This window comes from Gossypium raimondii, chromosome 6 (assembly GCF_025698545.1).
Source record: "Gossypium raimondii isolate GPD5lz chromosome 6, ASM2569854v1, whole genome shotgun sequence".
Classification (NCBI taxonomy): Eukaryota; Viridiplantae; Streptophyta; class Magnoliopsida; order Malvales; family Malvaceae; genus Gossypium; species Gossypium raimondii.
Genome location: NC_068570.1, coordinates 25,711,673 through 25,725,917, shown reverse-complemented (window position 1 = coordinate 25,725,917; position 14,245 = coordinate 25,711,673).

Genomic DNA, 14,245 nt, shown 5'->3' with positions numbered 1-14,245 from the left:
TTCAACACCTCTAGGGCATCAAGCGGAGTTCAGTTTCATTTTAAAGGAGCAAAATACTTTATTTATGAGTTATTTTCGAATTTTATGATATGGGTGCCACTCTCTATTTATATTTGTACAACATTTGAACTTGAGAGGAAAAGAAAAATAAAAAGATTAATGCCTAATTGCAATGCATGAGATTTGATAAGGCTAAGTCCTTGTTGTGGATTGTGAAGTAGAAGGCGTAGCTTTGTTATGATGAGAGATTATGGTGGAAAATGAAGAGAAGAACTCATTGCTACACTTCCCGCGGCTATTTAACGAAGAAGAATAATTCATCATATTTAGTTAAATATTAGATATCAGTCATAAAAGAAACTATTGAAAAGAAAAAGAATAAAGAGTAACTTTATTGTAAAGTGTTGAATATCAGATTTAGTTGGTCATTTCCCCCTCTTTAGAGTTTGGAGGAAAAGGGTCTTCTATGAAGAAGGAGATGGAAACTACATAAGTTTTGAAAGAGTAGAGCCCCTCTTTAGAGGGTCCTTAGAAGTGTAGGTTGGATTCCAAGTCACCAAAGTGGGTCAAATTTTAGGTCGGGTTATGGTATATTTTATAATAATTCTATAACAATTTGTCCCCCACCTTGTTCAAGAAGAGTTATAAAGTGACTCTTCTGTGTGAAGCGTGTAATTGGGGGCTTACTACGTAAGTTTTAACTCGAAACTTCACTGAGCAAATTTTGTTGCCTGACAGTGTGGTACAGGAGTCCAAAAGTTATTGGGGAAATGGTTCTAAGGAAACAAACCATGTTATAGAATACTGTGAACTATATTTGAAACAATGCTGCAAACTTATTTATAGAAATGTTGTGAACTGTATTTACAAAAACGCCGCAAACTATATTTGTAGAATTACAACAAACTATATTTGCATAAATGTCGTGAATTGTATCGTAGAATATTGTGAACTAGATTTATAGAAATGCTACTAACTATAGACCATAAGATTTTAAAAATCTTGTACGTAGAAGGTCGTGATTGTAAATCAGAGGACCATTAGATTCGTAAAATCTCAAAAGTAGAAGGTTGTCGCACCTCAATTTTGATGGATTTGATTAGAAGGTGTGAAGATGTGAAGTTATTTGTTTGGCATAGTGTAGTCCGCCCATTTACAATCTTTAGGTGGATTAGAATTTGGCATAAAGTATCCGCAATAGAAGTAATTAAAGATCTTATCTCAGGTTATTCTGTTATTTGAATAAAGAGTATGACAAGTGAAGAGTAAGCCTAGTGTGAGTTACCGCCAAAAGTATAGTACACCCAGTTTTCTTGAGCACTGTGCTAATTGGGCTTTGTAATATGATCTGGTTAGGAGCCAACTAAATTGACTGGTCAAATAATATTTGTACAAGATTCACATTTAGTTTTCTCTCTAATTTTGTAGGTCATTTATTAGGACAAATTCTAGATACAATTGACACGTGTCAAGTTCCACTAAGGGGAACTAAATGTGTATATTTATGGTGAGAAGAGTTTGTCTAGATGGTTCTTCTTCCTTCAATATTACTCTTTGGTTCTTCTTAAACTTATATGTTTTCTTCTCTTTTAGTAAGTTGGAAGCTAAGGTTTTTGAATTTATCAGTGGATATTTGGAAAGATGAAAATGTGCAAGTGTACACAATCGTATCAAGTAATAAAGTGACAAGTAATGTCGAGTTATCGTACCTACAGGGACTATGCAAGAAAATATTTATGAAATGCAAAATTAAAAATTTGGTGTTGGAAAATATATTGGTTTGAAGAGGTGTTATAAAAACTAAAAATTAATTAACTTAACTAATAAAAATAAAAAGTAAAAATATTTCAATGCACAATTTCAAAAGTTGAGTTTAATCAATATGAAATAAATGTGTTAGATCAATTTTATTCTTTAACTTAGAATAATTAAAGTTGTGTTCATGTTGTTACGAATAATTTCACGGCAACTCGGTAAATTGCTAACTAATGCACTTACTTACCTATTGAAACCCATTAATCTCTTGAACATATTTCTTTGTCAATGCAAATAGTTAATCAAATTTTAATAAGCAAGTATAAGATTAAGTGAGGTAACAATGTATCGCTATATTGAAACAATTTAATTAAAATAATCTTACACAAGTTATGCAAGGCTAATGTATTGTTTAATATCATTACTAATTTAACCTTCAACTACCTTAGAAGATTAAACATGCATCAATTAAAAATTGTGTCAATTAATTATAATTTCAATCCGGTTAATAATTAATTCAATTGGTACCTTACAATTAAAATGTAAGCATAATGTAGGCATGGTTTTATTTAATTGAATAATTTATTGAGGCCTAATAACAACACAACACAATTTAATAATCTAAGCAGAAAAAAATACAATTAATCTAACACAAAATGAATTTAAGTCATTTTAAGAATCTAACTAGTTTGGAGTCAAAAAATAGTTGTAATTGTGATGATTGGATTGAACCTATAAGTGGCTGTGTAAAAGGTGTATTGATTGAGTTTGTACTGATTTTTAATTTAGGTTCGTTTTAAAGTTTATTAAAGAAATCGCAAGATTCGTTAGTGTGCTACAAAAGAGCGTAAAATAAGACGTGGATCCTAAACTCAGTAACTTGACTGGTAATAATAATAATTATGATTTAATTAATGATTTATATTTTTATTGGGCTTGGCTTAATTAATAGCTAAGTAATTAAATTCGTGAGTGGCTGAATCAAGTACGTTTCGAGCCTAACTATTTGGCATGATAGCAATGTTGCTATTTTGACTGACTAATTGAATGATTGATATTTTCATGAATGTTTAGTTAATTTGATGAATGATTGGTTGTATGTATAGCATGTTTTTGAGTGAAAATAAGGCTTATGCGTGATATATTCATACGAGTTATTTGTTATGAAATGTTCGTAAGACCGCTATGCATGCGTACAGAAAAGTTGTGAAAGTACATGAAATTGTGATTTGTGAATGATATCATCTTAATGGTAATTTGAAAGTTGGATTATTTATTCCATATACTAAAAGTATTAGATAACTGAGGGCATGTTGTACACGCCAATTAAATGTGAAAGTATTGAATTGTGGCTATGTATGAGATTGGGTGGCTGAGTAATTAATAATGTGGTTAGAACTGAGAATGGGTTAGTAAGTAAAGAGAGTTCTAAAAGAGATATTATATTTTTCTAAAGATTCTTCGGGATACGCAATGTCACTATTAAGGAAAAAGTTATTCACGAGTAATCGACTTATTTAAATATGAAATTTAAAGAACAGGTTAATCGAAATTTCTTCTGAATTGATTTCTTTAGTGATTGGAATAATGTGAGATTATTGATGACTTTACTAGTCAGTGGGATAGTGTTGAAAATGCAAAAATGTCTGAATGCAACAGTTATAGTTGGGTATCTTACAGTGATTTCTTCTAAGTATTCTATATGGTATTCTATGTGTTCTTTTATCCTCAGAAGTATATGCAACTGTTCATTTTCAGTTGGGATTCTTATCATGTAGAAAATCTGATTAATCATAATGTTAGATGGAAGTATTGTTAGTTTGATTGATTCATGATCGACATTGATTTATCTTTCTTGGGTTTTCTAATCTATTATGTTAGATAGAAGACTTGATGATCAGACTCATATAAAGTCATTTTCTACTTCTACTGATTGATGTTCTGAATTACATATATGCAATTTACATTGTCTTTATCAAAACTGTTTCTAGTGTGTATGAGTGATACTCTTCTTCTGAATTTTCTCTGGGATATCATCGATATCTTTATCATTTAGTGTGGTTTTTATTCTTGGAAATTCAGTATAGCATCGCATCTTGGATTTCATTATCTCGATTTTTCTTATTATTCTTATGGTTTAATCTTATCTATCAAACATGGTTCAACCGTAAAAGATATTCATTGGCCAGAGGTAATTATATTTATTACTGTTATAAATTTTGGTTCAATCATGAGAACTCGATGATATGGATCTCAAATTATAGAAGTCATATGACTGCACTAGTTATTATTAGTACTACTTTTGATTTTCCTCTTCTATTTTGGAGTGCATTATTGCTGTTGAGATATTGTTCTATTTATACGGTTGAAATACCAGTTTTGTATAGCACTATGAATCTTAATCTATCTGAAGGTTGTGGTTTCAGAATATTTCAAAGCTTAATGCTAATAATTGAAGTAGTTTTATTATACATAATCCCTTTCTAATTCTTGTGACAAGGGTTGACATCGACAAAAGTGTAGATGGAGGAAGATTAAGCTCAAACTTGTATATTGGTTCTCACTGCTCAGGTAATCTTGATTAGTGTTAACAAGTCAATAACGGGATGTCATATTTTGTTTGAGTTAAGGCAGTTTGTGGCAATTTTCAGTTGGTATTCTGTGAAAAATATGATATATGGTATATCTGGATTATCTTGACAACAAGAAGAAGGGATTATTCTGTAAAGTTATAATCTGATAGATAAAATTCACTCAGTTATTCTAATCAGAGTGGGTAATTCATTTGAAAGGTTAATTAAGTTATACACATTTAAGTTTATCATCAGGTTTGAGAATAAATTTTGTGTATTCATGGGTAACTAGGCGGACAGTCAGAATGAGAAATTCAAATTCTAGATATGATACAGAAATATATTTATTAAATCAGTTATCATTGGGAAATGGTATTATGAATTATAGTCATTTCGATAGTTGAAGCTATTGCGCTTGTGTTAAACAATTGTTTGATGCTTTCCATGTAAGGAGAGATAAATATAGGTTGAAAGATTTCAGATGCAGACATGCCAGAACCATTAGTTAAATTTTGATAATCTGGAATTTCTCGATTATGATTCGACAAAAGATTACTGGGAATTTTTCGATAATTGTACTGTTAATGATAAAGATGTGACATGAGGATGTCATGGTCGTTCAGCTAAATTTGGTATAATATCAAGTTCTGATGTGACTTCTGATACGAGTTCTGAATCAAAATGAGTTATAAGGGATTTATATCTTGTATATCATTGAGAATAAAATAGAAATACTTAAGTTGATGACTTTTATCAGGTGAGAAATTTCGAGGACGAAATTTCCTCAGGGGGGAAGATTTATAACAACCCAATTTTCAGTAGTGTCAGAAACAATGATTTGGGATCACTAAATCCGACAAGTAAGCTTTAAAATTTAATAAAGTAATAATTATGGGTCAAGTGTGAATTTAGAAGAATTTTTTAATTAGTAAATTTTGTGATTTAAAAAGAATTTAATAGGTAAATTGGGTCTTAAACGAGGTATCGAGACCTCAAATTCATAAGCCAATCCATAAATATTTTTATAAATATTTATGGAGTGTCATTCAATTAGTATTAAAGTTAAGTTAGAAAATTTTAACGTTGGGATAGTCAATTAACTAAAAAGGACAAAATTGAAAATAGTGCAAAATTTGTTAAATTGTGATTAAATAGCTTAAGTGACTATTAAGGAGGGATTTAAAAGGAAATTAGGCCCAAATTATATGGGCTGGACGGTTTGGGCAAGAAAATCAGTAAGAAAATAAGGAGAAACAAGGCCAAAATTGGAAATTTTGCAAATTAAACATATAAAACAAAGACAAAATTGAAAAATCTAGAGATTTCATCATTTTTATTCAGCCAAAACGCAATAGGAGAAATTTTTCAAGCTGATTTTTCATATCTATCATCATGTAAGTTCAATTTTTGCTTTTTCTTTGTAATTTTTCATGTTTTGTGACTTTTATAATTAAGTCCAACTATTGAATTTGTTTTTGATTCTACGAACGATTTTGAAAGTTACCATGAGGGAGTACTGGAAGTTTATGATGAATTATCATAGATTTTAAGCTTTAATTTCATTAAATTATGATTTCATTAAGTGATTTTAGTAGAAAATGATTTTAGGACCTAATTGTGAAAAAGCTAGGAATTGGGGTTTTGTCTTTGAATATCAAAGGCGTATAATAGCCTAAAATGATTAGATAAAGTTTTATTTGAGGAAAAATTAGTTCAATTGAAGTGTTAACTGAGTAGGGACTAAATTGTAAAAATTATAAATTTTAGGGTAAAAGTGTAATTGCAAAAATTGAAGGGCATAAATTGCAAAGTAGATTAGTATTGAATTAGATGCTAATGAATGGAAAATTTTATATTATAGGTCGGGAATCTGAAGATAAACGCGGAGAAGAGAAAATATCAAACTAGTCATTGAATTTTTACAAATTCTATTGATTGGCCTAGGTAAGTTCATATGGCTAAATTTAATGAATTGTTATGAAAATTTCATGAATGCTATGGTATGTTATTGTATATGAATGTTATTAAACTGTGATAATTGTGAAAATATGAATGTTTGAATAAAAGTTCTAATTTAGTGGAACATTGGATTGAGTACTTTCATTTAGTGACTCATATGCATTGACGGAAAAGACCATGGTTAGACCATGGCCATATGTGATATGTGATTTTCGTATAAGACCATAACTGCGCTTTGGCATCTGTCTGATATGTGCTTCTCTGTAAGACCATGGCTGGGCTATGGCTTTGGTGTATGATATGTGATTATGTGCAAGACCATAGTTATGCTATGGCATTGTGAAAACGAAGTACTCAATTTCGTAATCGTTCCCTAAATTGATTAAGAAAAGTAAGCGATAAATGAACCCAAGAAATTAAAATTAATTATTATTTGATATTGACCTTAATTAAGTAAATATTGAGGTAAGTAAATTTATTGAATTGAATTTAGAAAATTGAATTGAATGAGAAATATGTGTTAGTATTGAATTATCTTATATGTGTTATTAAAAGTAAAATATACTAATACATGAAAATTTGTGCTAAGGACTAAATTACAAAATATATAAAAGTGATATGTGAAATACATTATAAGGATAATTATTGAATTATGGATGAATAATGAATTTAGATATATATTACATGTATTAAAGATAGTGAAGATATAAGTATACGAATTATCGGTGCAAGGATTAAATTGTAAAGTATATAGAAGCATTATGCGAAAAGTGTAAAAGTGATATATGTGCATAATATAATTTGTCCAAGTAGACAAGATTAGAACTACTAGAATATTAGTGGAATGCCATTAAGGAACCTTAGCGCGCTCTTTGATTATTAGCACATTAGTGCTCTCTGATTATTAGCACCTCAATGCTCTCTGATTATTAGCACGTTAGTGCTCTCTGATTATTAGCACGTTAGTGCTATCTGATTATTAGCACATCAGTGCACTCTAATTATTAGCATGTTAGTGCTCTCTGATTATTAGCACATTAGTCCTCTTTGATTATTAGCACATCAGTGCTCTCTGATTATTAGCACGTTAGTGCTCTCTGATTATTAGCACGTTAGTGCTCTTTGGTTATTAGCACATTAGTGCTATTCGATTAGCACACCTGTGCTCTCTGTATAGCACTTTAGTTCTCTCTGTTCATTAGTGCTTAATAATGTACCTCTGTATTTGTTCCGTATATCCGGTGTGTTCTATAAAGTCTTTGAGATAGTGAATTGAAAATAGAATGTGAAATATGTTGCAGATATATGGAATATATGAGTTATATACTCATGAAATGACTATGGAATGGATATTGCAATTGTATAATGAAATGTGAAATAAATTGTGAAAAGTTATTTATATAGCAAGCATGAGAATTGAGATATTTGTGTAACAAATGAAATATGATATGGTTTTGTAATAAACTCAAGTGTGACATGTCGATAAAATAAGTTTACCAAAGTTGAATTTCTATATTATATGTGCAAGTACGCTAACCAGTGTGGTTGCTTGATGCATAGGCAAGTGCCAAGCCATTGGTGGAATGGTAATATGATTATTTATATAATGCATTGAATTGGTAAGTATTTAACTGAAAATATGCTAGTGCTCATGAAAAAGTGGTAAGGTTAAATTATGCAATTTTTTTTATGAAATGACTTATCATGTGATCAATTCGAAAAAAAAGGCTTTTGTTAAATGCACTAGCTTGTGACCATGGTTGAATGATATGATTATGACTTGTGTGTTAGGCATATGGGATAAATCTGGAAAGTAAAGAAATGCAAATGAAAATAAAGAACTTTAGAAGAGTTAAAGTTATATATAAAATCTTACTAAGCTTACATAAGCTTACTCCTGTGTGTTTAATGTTCTTTGTAGATTGATGTGAAATTGGTGGATTAGATCAACACATCACGGCACACTATCCAGATTACTTTTGTAAATTTTATTGTGCATCTTGAGGTTTATATGACATGTATATGGTTTAATTGAAAGGAAGTGAAGGTGTTATAAACTTAGTTATCAACATTTTTCACTAAAATAGTTTTGGACAACAATAGTAGTTTGATTTTGAAAATTCACAAAAAATTGTGGAAATCAAATTAGAGGTTCAATAAAATATGAAATTAAATCTTATTGAGTCTAGTTTTACATAGAATAAACGGTGTAAGCAAAAGAATTTCATATTATGAGATATTTAAATTTTTATGAGACAGGGTTAGAGTGATTTCAGAATCTCCTGTTCTGACTTTGGAAAATCATTAAAAATTGTATAAAAACAATTATGGGTTAAAATTTATATGTTTAAAATTCTTAATGAGTTTTTTTTCAATAGAAACAAACAGGAACATCATTCGATTCTCGTACGAGGAGTTAATTAATTTTTAGTGAAGAAGGGTCAAAACTGTCTGAAAGCAGAACATGGATGACTTTAAAGAATAAATTGTACTTATTGGCTAAACCATAAATTTTGAAAATTTTATGGTAAGAAGACATGTGAGTCTAGTTTCAAAGAAATTTAGCTAATCTTAATTCGGAGTTTTGTAGCTCAAGATATAGATAATTTAATGACGATGCTTTGAGTGGACAGCTTTGATATGATCATAAGTAAATAGTGGAATTATATGTAATTATTCTGTAAACTCTGGTAACATTCTGTAACCCTATTCCGGTGAAGGATGTTGGTTAGGGGTGTTACATGAATGATATCAAAATTAATGATTATTAGTCGAATGAGTGATGGCCCATGCTCACACACCATTTGACATTGATTTTGATAATGGCTATGTAATAATATGAAATATCAATTATGGTTCTATGTTCTTCTATTAATGCTAATATGTTTCACCGTATCTGATATTTGTGATTGTTTAATTAGCTATTCGACTCATGCTGAGCTTTCATAAGCACACCCCCTATAGTGTTTAACTTTTCAGGTAAACCTTGAAACTAGGACCGAACCCGGCATTCGAAGAATCACATTGGACCTTAGACTATTTTTAATAAGTATTATTGATAAGTCTCTCTTGGTTTTGGTTTGTAATGTTAATTATTTCTGGTCTATAGCTTGGTATCTTTTCATTTAGGGAGTTTTGCATGCGTGGATTACTCAAGCATAATAAACAAAAAAACACATGATATATGGCTTAAGTAAAATTTGACATTGATCTCTAGTTTCCATTGCATTGCAAAGAAACTATTTTTGAAAAAAAATCGATAAAGTGACAAGATTTCCAAAATAACATGAATAATGGTTTTTTCACTGCATTAGTTAATGTCAAGTTTTTACAAAGTAATGCGACGAACAAACAGTTTTTTTCCTAAAACAACACTATCAATAATAAAGCAAATCCTAAGTACACATGACCTAATAAATGCATGTTTTTAAACTAACTCAAAGTAAAACTATAGTTTTTCCTCTAAAATGAGTTTATTTAAGGTATTCAAAAGTAATGTAAGTTAGCTTAGTCATTTCGGTGGCTAATGTAGCCTTCTCAATCTAGCCATAACATCTAGGTCGGGTTTGGAAGGTTACAAAAACAAAACTTAAAACAAAGTTTAGAGAAGTGAACTAGAAGAACGAATCTCGGTGGTTTTTCGAAGCTAGACTAGTGCACTCTTCTATTCTCTACTCGTTCTGATGATACAAGGCCTTCATGAACACTTGATTGCTTCTACTCCAAGAGGCATGCAAGCTCTTTTTCAATAGGGGAATTCAACAAGGGAAGGAAGTAATTTAAAGGCAACAAAGAAAAGGGAAAGAGAGAAAGTGAGTGAGTGAGAGATGTGTGACGTGAGGGATGAGAAGGATGATAAATGAGGGAGTGAGGTATAGGTGAAGATGGCTGCTAAAAATATAAAAAATAACCAGTCGCTCCCTCTTCCTTGGCCGGTGATACTTGGTGCAAAGTTTGATTGATTCAAACTTGTTATTTTTAGCTTGAGGCTAAAAATAAAAGGCATGAAAAGAGGAGGGGTTTGAATAGAATTAAAGGCAAATTTAAGGTTTGTTTTGCAATTAGATAAATAAGCTGATTGTGTTAGCTATAGGAGACGATTTGGACTACCAAGGTGGGTTAGTACTTTTCACTTAGCACAATTTGGCCCCTTTCTCTTCATCAAGCTTGTAATTAATTTTAACCCAATTTGTGTTGGATTAAAATTAATTATAAGGTCTAATAATTATTTTTGGATCGTCCCTTGGCTGGAAGAATAATTGGCCATGCTCTTGGGTCACTTCGTAAAAAAATTACCTCCACTGTTCAAGCTTCTTAAGGTCTCTGTCGAGCCGATTTCACCCTTTGTGCGAAACTATCAAAAATAAATCAAATTTGTGTAAATATATTATAAAAATAATTAAAATTTAATATGTTCATAATTTGAATGCAGCTTAATTATTTTATAATTAAAGTATGAATTTCGACAAAAATTACTACGAAACTGCGTGAATTAGGGTAAAAAGGAGCTGAAAAAGTCTATATATTTATGTGTTTCCACACCCCCCAAACTTAATTCATTGCTTGTCCCGAGTAATGCATAAATTGCAAAAGAATCTGCTTAAAATCACCTTTGAAAATTTTCTTCAAAAATCATTTCTCCCCACAAGTATAATTATGCTCAAGAACAAGAATTTTGAAATTTTGCAGTTCAAGTGTACATATTGTTTGAATTATTCTCAATTATTACCATGATAGCAAGAACAGGCTAAATTCCTCCTCAAATAAATATATGCTAAATCCTAACCAATTAATTTTTATTCATTCGTTTAAGACTAAACTGTAATCACTAAGTTTAATTTGTACCTTCATATGTTGAACTTAGCAATTTCTCTCCACTAATGCAGTCAGCACAGAAATCTGAATCAATAGGTCTTTTAAATAGGTTGTATTGTGGCTTGGCTAGGGGTAGGTAAAATATAAATAATTTTAAGCTAAAACCCTAGATTTAGCTTGCTTTAGACCTTCAAAATAAATACCTCAAAATTCACCAACTAATTTTTCTTTTGAGTACACATGCTCCTTGTACATCTATTTTTTTCGAGTACATATGCTCTCTTTTTTTCGAGCATATTACTGCATGTACTACAATTTTTGAGCACTTGATACATTTTTTCAACTCCCCCAAACTTATTTTTCGGAGAGTATTCTGAATAGATTAAGTCTAGTGTTTGCGACAATTTAGAGATAATTATGAGAGAAGGGATGGCTTTGCAAGGTTCAAATAAAATCAGACCATATAGTCTCAAAGTTGGGTTTCAAGGGATAAATATTCATTAAGGTTGGCTTGAAAGGCTCAAATGGTCCAAACAAATGTTTGCCTAGATCATTTTCAAAATTTCATGCTTCCTAGGATTTCGCCTCAAGAAATTACTAAGTCAATTCTAGAGACTTAAACTTTCATGCATGCTTAGCTTTCCTAAGGAATTAAAAAATTTATGGTTTGATTTACATACTTTATTAAGAGTAACATTTATGTCATAATTTAGCTAACATATCAATTATTGAGATAATAGAACTTTATTTATGGTAAAGTTTAGCATAATTAACAAAAATTTAAATTTTTGAACAAAATATAACTTAATCATAATTATAAGAAAAATGTATTCTGAAAAAGAAAAAAAACAATGTTAATTTTGGTCCCCCACTTAAGATGAACAATGTCCCTATTGTTAAAAACAGTAAAGAGAACAAAAATATTGAAGTGAATAGATATTATACACCAAGTAAGACCCTAGGAAAAGGAGATGAGTCAAGTTTGACTACTTAAATACCAAGCTTTTCCTAGGCAAATTCAATCCTAGACATGTACATATCTATTGCCACACTTCTTATTTTGCAAATTATTCAATTTTATTGATGATTTCCAGCTCTTATTTTATTATGCGAGGAATAAAAATTTTCTAAAAGAACCTAAGCCTAAAAACTTAAAATATCCTAAGAAATAAAATGAAATAAAGTAAAGACAAGATCCCCCCCCCTTTTTATTTATTTACAGACCCCCTAGAATCTGACCAATCTTTTGCTTCATCGTTCTTGTTTTTGCTTGAATCGCCTCGTTCTCTACTCGACATTGGAGTCCATGGTTCAAATATAAAGTCTGGAAATTCAGGCAAAAAAACAAATAGGTCATGAAATGTTTTCGTAAAAGCACCTCTCATTGAGTCATCCCGTATTTTTTAGTATCTTCAGTAAGCTTGTTGTTGCCACTACATATGTTGTATTATGTCCATCAACTTTGATAGTTCAACATGAAACTCTAGGCGAGGCGAACGAGTTCGAAGTCTTGGGGTAGCCATGTCAGGTTTGGGCATTGGTTTAGTTGGCTATACCAAATCAAGAATTTCAAGTAGCTACATTGGTTCTGTCTCTGTAGGAACTTCTTCTTCGGGTTCATCACTTAATTTAGCTTGCTGTTGCAGAATGGAATTTCCTGCTACTCGGAAAAGGTCCCAATCTATGATCGTGCCTTGGTTATACCCTATCTTCTTTACGTTTCAAAGAATTTTAGCTTTTAAGCACAAAACTATTATCATAAAGGGAAAGTAAGCTGGACCAGAATGCCTAGCGACACAGTTTTGAATTTTTGGTCTAGCGACACAGTTTTGAATTTATCTTAGGATGATCTTTCCCACATCAAATGTCATTGTCGTCATAATTGAGTATACCAACAACATTCGTTCTACTTAAATTGTAGTCCCATGTGAGATAGGCATAAGACTGAACTGAATAAAATAAAACTATACCTTCGCTAATGGTGTCAAATATTCTCTGCAACAAGTGTGAGTCTCATACTTTGACACAGTCCATTAAAACTCGGAACTATAAGTTCCTCGAGAATTTATTACAATTTCTCGGCCTCAATATTTTCCATTAACGAAGAATATTCGTCATCTTTGAAATTAGGTAAATCAAAGAATTCACTAATAGTGTTTGAGTTTATTGGTACCTTTATTCCTCGTACATAAACTTTTGTTAATTCGCTTGAGGTCAAATTTGCATAAAATTCACGGATTAACTCTTCATCTACACTCAATCTTTTCTCACAAAATACGTCCCAATTTAAAGCTTTAGCAACTTCTTGAATACTCACCATGAAATTAGTATAGTTGTTTTCTTTCCATGTATAACCTTTTTCTGGGAGCATTTTTTTATTGTTGAAGATGTTGTCGTATCTTGCTTTGGTTTCTTCGCAATGGAATTTGTTTTGTGATTCTTCAACTTGGAGAATCACAAAACAAATTAAAGTTAAATAATTAAATCAAATTAAAGTTTAGGGAATAAATTTTCTTACCACCTTTGTAAAAATTATTAAGAACTTCGGAAAGAAAAAAAATAATATGAAAGGGTAACAAGGTGATGTCAGATAAAGTTGGAGGGTTAATAGGGTAGTGGATATAAAAGGTGTGTTGTTTATGAAAGAAGATGATCGAACGGTAGCTTGAGGTTGTGGCAATGAGCAATGAATAGTGTAACGCGTAGGTTTGTGCAAGTGTACACAGTCGTTATCAAGTAATAAGTAAGTATCGATTTATCGTCTCCACAGGGATTGTATTTGTGTGGAAACACAGAAATTTACACATTTTTACGTACCCTTAAAATCATACAGTTTCGATAAAATTCTTGTCGAAAAAATAATTGATTTTTACAAAATAATTAAAGTGCACTTAAAATATGAACATGTTGAATGTTAGTTAATTTTATAATTAATTTTGATGAATTTTGGTTATTTTTGACAGATTTGCACAAAAGGCAAAAAATGGCTCGGCAGACACTACTAGAAGCACAAAATCGAGAAGCAATTTGAAGTATCGAGGAAAAATAAATTTCAACCTAAGACGGTCCAAAATTATATGTATTAATTCATAATATAATTAATTTTTATTTATATCCAATTTAATTTGGGTTAATAAATTATT